The sequence below is a fragment of the Pistacia vera genome, unplaced genomic scaffold (genome assembly GCF_008641045.1).
Source record: "Pistacia vera cultivar Batoury unplaced genomic scaffold, PisVer_v2 Contig425, whole genome shotgun sequence".
NCBI lineage: Eukaryota > Viridiplantae > Streptophyta > Magnoliopsida > Sapindales > Anacardiaceae > Pistacia > Pistacia vera.
This window is the reverse complement of record NW_022196252.1, coordinates 589,625-599,411: the sequence shown is the minus strand read 5'-3', so window position 1 is coordinate 599,411 and position 9,787 is coordinate 589,625. Positions and strand designations below refer to the sequence as shown.

At 33.7% G+C, this 9,787-nt stretch overlaps 1 long non-coding RNA gene across 2 annotated transcripts; it reads left to right on the top strand.

The window, feature by feature from the left end:
* The first annotated feature begins 5,913 nt into the window (after positions 1-5,913).
* Positions 5,914-9,387, top strand: LOC116143048. Of its 2 annotated transcripts, none has more exons than XR_004130080.1 (5): positions 5,914-6,108; positions 6,196-6,254; positions 7,219-7,533; positions 8,601-8,709; positions 8,866-9,387. It is a non-coding gene; the product is annotated as an uncharacterized LOC116143048 (long non-coding RNA). The 2 variants fall into 2 exon arrangements; XR_004130079.1 differs by having other exon boundaries at positions 6,186-6,254.
* The last annotated feature ends 400 nt before the right edge of the window (positions 9,388-9,787 follow it).

The following is a 9,787-nucleotide window of genomic DNA, read 5'->3' as shown; positions in this document are numbered from 1 at the left end:
TGCTGCCAAAGAAAATATTTTATGAAGGAATGTGAACCCATTGATAGAATAAGAAAAGATTGAAGACAATTCAATACATATATGCAGGACAACTTAAATGTTTTTTTAGTAGCTTTCTGAAAGTCTTAGGACTACTGACTATTGAGCCCACCAACTAGTACCTTAGTCAAACCGCTAGCCTTCCATAACGATTCGATCAAACCTTGAATTCTACAGTTAAGTTCTGGAATCAAACAAGTTTAGGTGAGGGCTGTACTGAGTTTGCTTCATTAATTAATCATCAAATATGAGTCATAATCTGCTTCAGTTTCACACAATGTTCACACCTGTTACGATATATTTCCTATCAAATTGTTCATTATAATTTACAGTAGTGGAGAATTAATATTATTAATTTCAAGCTTAATATATTGAGCAGCCCCTAACCCTAATGGCTGTCACCCTCAAACTTAATTTAGTCCCACCTAGGTTGCAAATTTGGCTCATTGAATTGTCTCCAAAACAAAATCAAAAATTGTACCCAGTTCGTTATGGCATTAATTTGGCAGGTTTGTCATCTAGAGACAAACATTCTTTTGGAACCCCCAACGTATAACAAAATTACCAATACGTTTCAATTTACTTTCTCAGGCCGGCCAACTATTCTAACCTCCAAGTATTTTCCCTATTATTTATTGACTTACTAATCTTAAAACAGTGAAAATATTTCCATTTTTTTCTCAAGAAAACATATATATAAAATTTCCAGGTAACTTACTGCAAGGTTCGTATGTTTGAATCTTGAAAGAGACCTAATTTGTAAAACACATGGGAACAAACATGGCTACCTCTACAAAGACTTACTAATTTCTCAGTCATTTCGTGGTTCTTAAATTTCATAAAAAAATCTGAGGCGACCCTCTATAAATACGCATCAAATGTATGCAAAGCCATACACAAGTTCATACAAAAGTTTTTGGGGCCACTGTCACAGGAGAGATGGCACTAGCAAGCTAGCTTAGGGTAGTTTATTCATGAGTTATGGCTATTGATTAAGCTAGTAATTGTGACGTCTCCCTGTGGCAGTGACCTCAGCAACTTTTGTTCATGGCCCAAAAATTTATCTTAATATCATATAAAGAAGGGCGAAGAAATAGAGAAGAGAGAGCTGAGGGTCAATGAAGAAGCTGGGGGCCTCTAGTCGCAGAGAGATGGCACCAACTGGGTTCGTAACTGTCGTTGAGTTACAAACCCAGTTGGTTCCATCCTTCTGCGAGCTGGGACCCTCCAACTTTTGGTGAAAAAAGAAGAAAAATCATTTCTATCACATTAATCAAGGTATTTGTGCATAATTTCTCTTTCAATTTCGGCTATAGCTTTCCTAATTTTCATCAAAGTTATTACACTTTTGATTGTTTTGCAGTTTACTTCTTCATTTTTTTGGGAACATGGAAACCTTCAGTGAACCAAAGAATTAAGATTCTGCAAGAGAGTGCAAACCCAGAATACACAAAACCCTTAACCCTTTTTTAGGACTTAATGCCTATTATTAATTGAACTATATATAAACCTTATGAACAAAAACATAATATTGCAAGAAGATGATGTAGACTATAAATTAATCTTTTATTTTTCTCTCTTTTTAGCAATATACCATATGATTACTTGGGGCGCAGTTTTAAGTTTCATTTCTTTCGTCCGAATGACATCAAAGGATGATCAAGTTGGATGATTGACGTTTATGGCATAGTTATATAGACAAAAATATTCATGCCAGCTGTTTTTTCGTTGGCAATAACTTATATATTTATAAGGACATTGAATATGTAAGTCTTGTTTTAAGGTTTGCACGCAAGTGAACCAATTAATTAACATGAATATGCAGCTTGTCTCTCCCAAGTGGTCTCTACCTTTTTGGTTTAATTATAGGAGTACAACAGCAGACCTCTATCCATTCGTTTATTATTGCGTAAGGGTTAAGATAAGATCCATATACAGGTCAATGCCTTCGTTCTACCTATATGAATTAATTATTAAATAGAGAAAATATAATAGATTAAGAACAACGAAAGGGAAATTACTGAAAAAGTCTACTGTCACATACATATAGGAGCAGTGATTCTACATTTGATCAAATATATAGTCCTGCTATCTCTTAAAATAAATCTCTTTCCATGGTTGAAAACAAAGTATTACTAGTTGGAGCGTAAGCATGGCCGCCAAGCTAATAATCAATTTGTTAATTACGTTATGTTTTTATGTCTTGATTATACAGAAGTTTGTTTATTTGATTAATTTATATCAGAAAGGTTAGAGCTGCGAAATCTCACATCTCTTGTCTCCGTATTAATATTAATGTCCATCTTGTGGAAGATTCTTCAGTCATTTCTGTGAGTTTCAGTAAAAACCTCTTGAATGATGCCAATTCAACTTAAGATTCTAATGTTTTGTTTTGTTCTCATTATTCCACATTTGGTTTCAGACATAGAAAACACTTGCCTCACAGCCATTCTCACAGTTGATGAGATTAAATCTACGGTGTTTAATATGGATCCTCATAGTGCTCTTGGTCTAGATGGCTTTCCAGGACTGTTTTTAAAATCCTTCCGGGATATTGTTGGTCAAGATATAGTCGGTTGTGTTCGACAATTCTTTGTGGATTCTTGGTTACCTCCTGAGCTAATTCGAATTTGACCACTCTAATTCCAAGAAGTCATGATGCAGATAAGTATTGTTTCTCAGTATTGGCCTATTTTGCTCTTGCTACTTTTATCTTTAAAGTTGATTCTAACTAGAGTTCGCTTTTATGAGATGAAGCATGTATACCACAACTGCACAATATCAGTTCAATTCATCTATAACTTAAGTTATCGTTTTCGAAAGTGATAATTTGATCATTAACTACATATATAATTATAGCCAAATATGATTTAATAAACAATGTATGATGCATCTGACCCCTGAAGAAATTAATAACAGCAGCATATATGTTTAATATTGTTTTAATTAACTAATTCCTGAGATGGTTTCTGTTGTAGTTTCTTAATCAATTCATAACTCAAAAGGAGCCGATTGTCGAGCATTCAATCATATCTAGCCTTAAATTTCCATCCTTTTTTGGCAAGAAGTTTAATAATAATGAACGGTTTTGGTTTGCTTTACAAAACAAACTATACTGATGAATTGTCAGGTTTAGCAGAAATTTCAGCTGAAACTTCAGAGAGAAATTAAAGCATCTCATCTTGACTAATTAAAACCTGAGGTGAAAAAAGAAGGAAAGATAGAGAAAAAAAATACTTTTTCTGTGGAAAACGCATTAGAAAATCTGGTTCCAATGAATTACGTCGAAATTGATGAGTGCATGAAAGAGAAGAAATTCCGAAGAAATTCCGAAGAAGATTGATGGAAGATGACTTTCATGGTAGCCATGGCCTGCAGGACAAGCAAGAATTAACTGATAAGACATCACATCTTCAATGTTTGTTTTGGTTAATTAGAACAAGTTCAAGAATAATAATTCACCCTATCAATCAGATAAACTAGTTTAACTCAATTTTCACATGCTTATTATTAGGAATTGTTAAATTCTACTTTAGCAAAAGTTAATCATTCATACATCTTAATTTCCCCAGTTCAATGAACTGTCTGGCATCCAACTAACTTTTCAGTTGAATAATATGCAATGAACACAACATATATATGGGCAAATAATGTTATATATGTATACGAGACCAAATTTTGATTTGTGGGCAGAAAAAAAAGGACATCAGAATCTAAAGGAATCGAAGAATGATGACAACAAGACAGACAATTTCTGAGGCTTTAGTGGAATGCTTCCTGTCACAGCTGGAGAGTTGGGGCACTAATCCCCGTCTCCATCTTTTTATCAAAAACCCCAATTGAATTTAATTTAATCAATAAAGTTATCATTTAAGGGGACCAGATAGACTATACATTAATTAATATTAACACCCCATTAATTAGTACTATCAAAAGAAGCCAAGATGCCCTTAAATCAACTAATAGCACTAACAGATGAGATGAGTGTATAATGAAATTGATAAACATATACCGAAAACGACTTTAAAAAACTTATGAACTGACAATCGTATAGATTTTTTAAAAAACTTAGAGTTGGATGAAGAAGATATTGTATAGATTTTTTAAATAAAAAAAATAAATAATAATTGAGGTTTCGTAATTTCATCAACCATTTGACATCATGGAATGAGATATGAGGATTTCAAAACTTAGTATAATTATCTATGCATGTGTGGTCTTTCATTTGCACATGTGTATATATGTTTACGTATGCAACATGTACTTAAAAGCATACAATTGAAACAAGAACTATGAAACATGTACCAGTGGAGCTATGGAGGAAAAACCAAAGATCCACTTTCTCAGTCTTACGTTAATGAAGAAGATGAGATACAGAACCTCAGTAGTGGCTAGGATGATAACATCGAGATATACTTGGCATCTCTCTCTCTTTTTCTTTTTCTTCAAAAAGTAGATGTCCAGGTGCAATTCTTGGGCCCATTTTTATTGTTCGCTTGATTCAGAACAAGAACGCCAATCATGGATAAAAAAGCATTAAAAATTTAAGACCAATGATTGTTCTCTTATAAAAAGAAAAAGCAGCAATAATTTAATTAATTTCCGCACTGGGAATCAAACATTAATTAATGTAAGTCGGTATTATTAGATGTTTATAAATATGATTTCTTTTCTTTTCATATCATCATCCGACGTATATATCAAGAAAAACCATATAATCCACTCAGAATGAAACACATGCTCACTTACGTGGCATAAATTGATTAATCAATACCCTTCACTCATTAAGCTGTTACTATTGGCAACCTTTATGCACAGAAGTCTAAAGCTGCAACTCAATAAGAACGTAAAAAGCTTTTTGTCTATAGCGTTGGTGTTAGGACATCAAACAACGAAAAATACACATTTAAGATTAATAACATAAACTTAAAATCACGTCATACAAAAAAAAAAAATATTTACGTAGTTTTATATAATTTATTTATATTCACGGATGAGAAAAATTTATTATAATTTCATGAATATGATATACAAGAATATACAACATCATAAATCTGGTACAATTAATAGAACAAAAATAATCATAGTTTCTAAGCATACTCAACCTAGTATCTAGAGCGAAAATAATTTCAGTTTCTATGACCCTCTGTCCCTCTCTCCATCATGTTTAACAACTCTTAAATCAAATACCCCCTGTTTTCACATTCTCTCATACTTTCGTAACCTTGAATTGATTCTCACCCTTATATTTATAAGTTAGATATGAGATATTCTAATTCTAATAGAATTCATATTTCAATTCCTAATAGAACTCTTAAAATTTATTCATATTTATAATTATATTATTTATCAAATAGTTTTCTTGAAAACAAACAATTTCACAATGGAACAGACATGACAGCGAGCCACAATATTAACAATTGTAAGTAGATACAATAATATTTTGCTTATAACTAAATCATACAATAAGATCAAAATTGTACAAAATTTATATAAAATGATTATTCTGTTATTTATTTTTTATCTGTTTATATGACTAAGTTGTAAGTATAATATTACTCAAGTGGATAAATAGTTCGGTTCCTCCATTAGTTCCTTTTACGAGGCTTTGTGCAATGGATATTCAAGTAAATCTTATTTTCTACACGTCTATTTTACCATTTGTTGTAATACCCCCATCTTTATGGAATTTTATTAAAGTTTATTTTTGGGGTAATTTGTAAGAAATTGAAAACTTTCAGGGGTGCTTTGGAAAGGAAATAAGGACTGGAGGACCAGAAACTTCCCGAAAGGACTTGGAGGCGAATGAACAAGTAGTATTTTAAGGGGGCTGTTAAAAGGTTTCAAAGTTGAAGGACTTGTATACTTTACCAAATAGGGGTGCATAGAGTTTTCCAGGGATTGATTTGTGACATCTCAAGGCCACCGTATAAACCCATTTTAGTTCATTTTTGCAACAAAATGAAAGAAGCAGCAAATTGAAGAGAGACTTGAGAGAATGCCGAGAAGGAGAAATAAGAGAAAGAGTGGAAGTTTAGTGAATTTTTTGGCGATTTCGGTGGGATAAAGGTAAGCATCCAACTCATGGTTCCATTTTCAATTTCTTTTCCTTTCCTTGGGAATTTCTTAATCATTGGCTAAAATAGGAAACATTAGGTGAAGGAGGGAAGGAACCGGAGCCTTAATTTGATCAAGGAAAGGAGAAGGTTTTGTGGGTGAGTGGAATATTATTAAACTTGAATTTAAAATCATGTGTTGGTTGGAATGATTATATGCGTGGGTGAGTGAAATTATGTTTATGAAAATATTGGGTAAATTGCTATTAAAAAGAGGTACTAAACGTTGTATGTTACTTATAATTAGGTATGGCTTTTACATGAATTGAATGCTGTTGGAAATGTTTATTGTAAGAATTGTGGCTGGGATTTTTAGTTAAGCCGATGCATAACTAATTTGTACTTGTTTTGCTTCGGCTGAGTGGTTTGAAGAGTGTTGGGTTGTGATTTATTGCTGGGAAATTGTTTGGAGTATAATGCTTTGCTAAATGACGACTTTGTCAATGCTTTTGGCTGGGTTAAATTGAGAAATGTTGGTGACAATTTTGTGTGCTGAAAATGGCCTTGTATTGAGTGGGAGGACTTGTGTTGAACTTGGCATTTTCGGTTAAATTAAGTCTTGCATAAGTGCTGGAAATATGTTACACGTATTGTTGATTTATAAGCCAAAATGCGTTGTGAAGAAAGAAAGTTAATATTTGTGAAAAATGCTGAATTGGATGTGCCAATTTTCATGCTTTCTAAAGAAAAAGATTAAAAAAACGTCTTTTTTATTTGCCTTGCTGGAACCCTTAGAAAGGTGAGGTAAATAGATATTTTATATGATTATTGATTACGATGTTTCAAGCATTGCACACATATTTTTGCATGCCAGTTTCCAAGGAGAACAGGTATTTTATTGATATTATTTTTTTATATGTGTATGCAAACGAGCATGCATAATTCATGATGTATTGGATATTCGTATGCAATGTGTGATGATGTGTTTTATCCATCAGATTAGAGACCACCTTTTATTAGTATTTGTCCCCCTCCGGACATCAGCTAGCATTTTATTTTTATCTTTATGCGCGTATTGAGATGATTCATCTTATCGAACGATTACGATATCTTACTGAGACAGGACGAGCACCTGACGAGCTCCAGGCGGGATTACACCAGGCGAGTATTGGTCGCTGTGGTATTTTAGATGCCCCAAGGGTGGACCATGGACAGGATTTGTTTGATACTATATCATGACACCCCGATGGTAGACAGTGGGTCGAGTATGATTATCCAATGGTGATTATACCATCCCGAGGTAGATTGTGGTTGATACCATCTTGAGGGTAGACTATGGGTGGTGTAGCTTGTTGTTTGTATTTGGGACTGAAACGTGAGAGATATGACTTAGGTCCCCGCGTATCGGTAGTGATTGTCTTTGGTTTATACGATCTTGGTATGTGGTTCCATAGCATCTGGAAATATTATATGGTGATTATTGCTTATCATATGAGTGGTTATGATGTTGTATGGCATGCAAACAGATTTTCACATGCATGTTTTCAAAGTTAAAACATTTGTGTCTTGTGGCCTTTCGACATTTTTCTATGGACAGAAGAGTTGGATCTGCCAGAATCTCTCGATGGTCTTCATCAATTTTGTGGCACACTTAACAATAAGTAACCATCAGTATATGTATATGCTAAAGTTTATTTAATAGTAGTTTTTGGGTCAAGTTGTTTCTTAACATAAGTCAAATCTCATGTATGCGGCGTCTTGTTATCTATCTTGGTTGTATGATTGTTTAGTTCTGTGAGCTATGGTCCCAGGGTTAACATTAGTTTTGTTGTAAATTAATTGTTTATTTGTATTCACTAAGGTTCATCTTGTTTTTCCCTTCTTCCTGGCTCTTCAGGAAGCTAATTATTATATTTTCCATGAGCTGCCTCTTTCAATATATCAGTTAGAAAATCATTTTCATTTATTTTTTTAAAGTCATGTTTCTTTGTTGTTATATGATACATTTATCTGCCATATCCATTCTGCTGATTAATCAAAACATTGAATTGGTCAGGAAAACATTATGGGGAAGATAATAGATTGTTAGTTATTTTCATCTTACTTAAACCTAAATTTCATTCATCACCGAATGGCACCATTGTTAGAGACTGAAACGGACATATTAAAAATGAAATCCGACCCAATAGGTTCAAAGGAGATTCCCTCTCAGCTGCCACTTTGCTCAATTAATTATAATTGTTATCCATCTTGGTTGTATAATTGTTTAGTTCTGTGAGCTAACAAATATTTTATTTCTAATTTAACTAGAAGGACCCTAACATCAGTGCTACAAGTGAAAATTTTCAAAATACTTTGCTTGGGACACACACGGTTACAACACCGTCCCTAAGTAGCCGACTCAGGACTAGCAGACAAAACCTCTTGTCAATTTCACATCAGATTCTGCTATGTGATACCAAGTGTTCTTATTTAAGCCTTATCTTGTTAATGTCCTAAAATAAGGTACCTGCTGAGAAAAATCACATTAATTCAGCAAGGCTGAAGAATTCAATGCAAGAATTGGGGAGAGTCTGGAAAAGAAGGTGCCTGTTATATGGTCCACCGGGGATTGGTAAGTCTACTATAATTGTTGCTTTTAGGCTACGGTTTGTATGATTTCAGCTCACTGTTGTCAAAGACAATACTTAACTGAGAAAGCTACTGATTGAAACATCTAGCAAGTCGATTATTGTCATTGAAGACATCGATTGTTCGCTTGATCTTACAGGCCAAAGGAGGAAGAAAAAGGAGAAAGGAGGAGGAAATAATAACGAGAAGGATCCGAGACAGAAACTTGGAAAAGAAGAAAGAGAGACAAGAAGCAGCCAATTTGTGAATTGTTGCAATAAACAAAAATGACCCCAGCGGATGTTGCAGAGCATTTGATGCCAAAAACAGTTCCACCTGATGTGGAGTTTAGCCTGAGAAGCTTAATCCAGGCCCTGGAAGAGACAAAAGAAGAAGCAAAGTTGAAAGCTGAGAAAGAAGCAAAAGAAAAAGAGAAAGAGCTAACAGGTGAACCAGGTTTTGTCACTCTAGAGTGATAATATATAGTGTGCAATCTCCACTGATTTTGATTGAACAATTTAATTATTGATTAGATTGTGTACATGAATGCTGACTTAATGTGATTTTTCTTAGCAGGCTAGTTGCCATTAGGATAACGGATTAGTTTGGAAAATAGATGAAAACTTAGATTGGATCTCTTAATAGTAGTTCAATAAATTAGATATTGTTCGTTTTGGCCTTACCCTACACAGATTTATCTTTCGAATTCACAGAAATGTCTCCCAAAACCTTCTCCTTATTTAGAGGATTGAAAGCTTATAAATTGACTGAACATGTCTATTTTCATCTGGAATGTTTAACCTGCAACAAATTACCAAGTGATTAGTGACTAAATCAAATTTGAGACTGGATGCCCAAAAACATTTTATGTAACAACTATTCAAAAGGCCAAGAAGATATGGGCCTGGCTGAGAACATAAGAGGTTGTTTTTTAGGGTTGTGTTGTGTGGCCTAATATTGGGCTAACCAAATCTGATCCACCAGGCCCAACTTTAGGTCCAATAAATGAAAGGAAACTGAGTATTATATGCTTTGAAAAGTACTAATTAATCACCTTGGAGAAAATATTTGTTCTATAAATT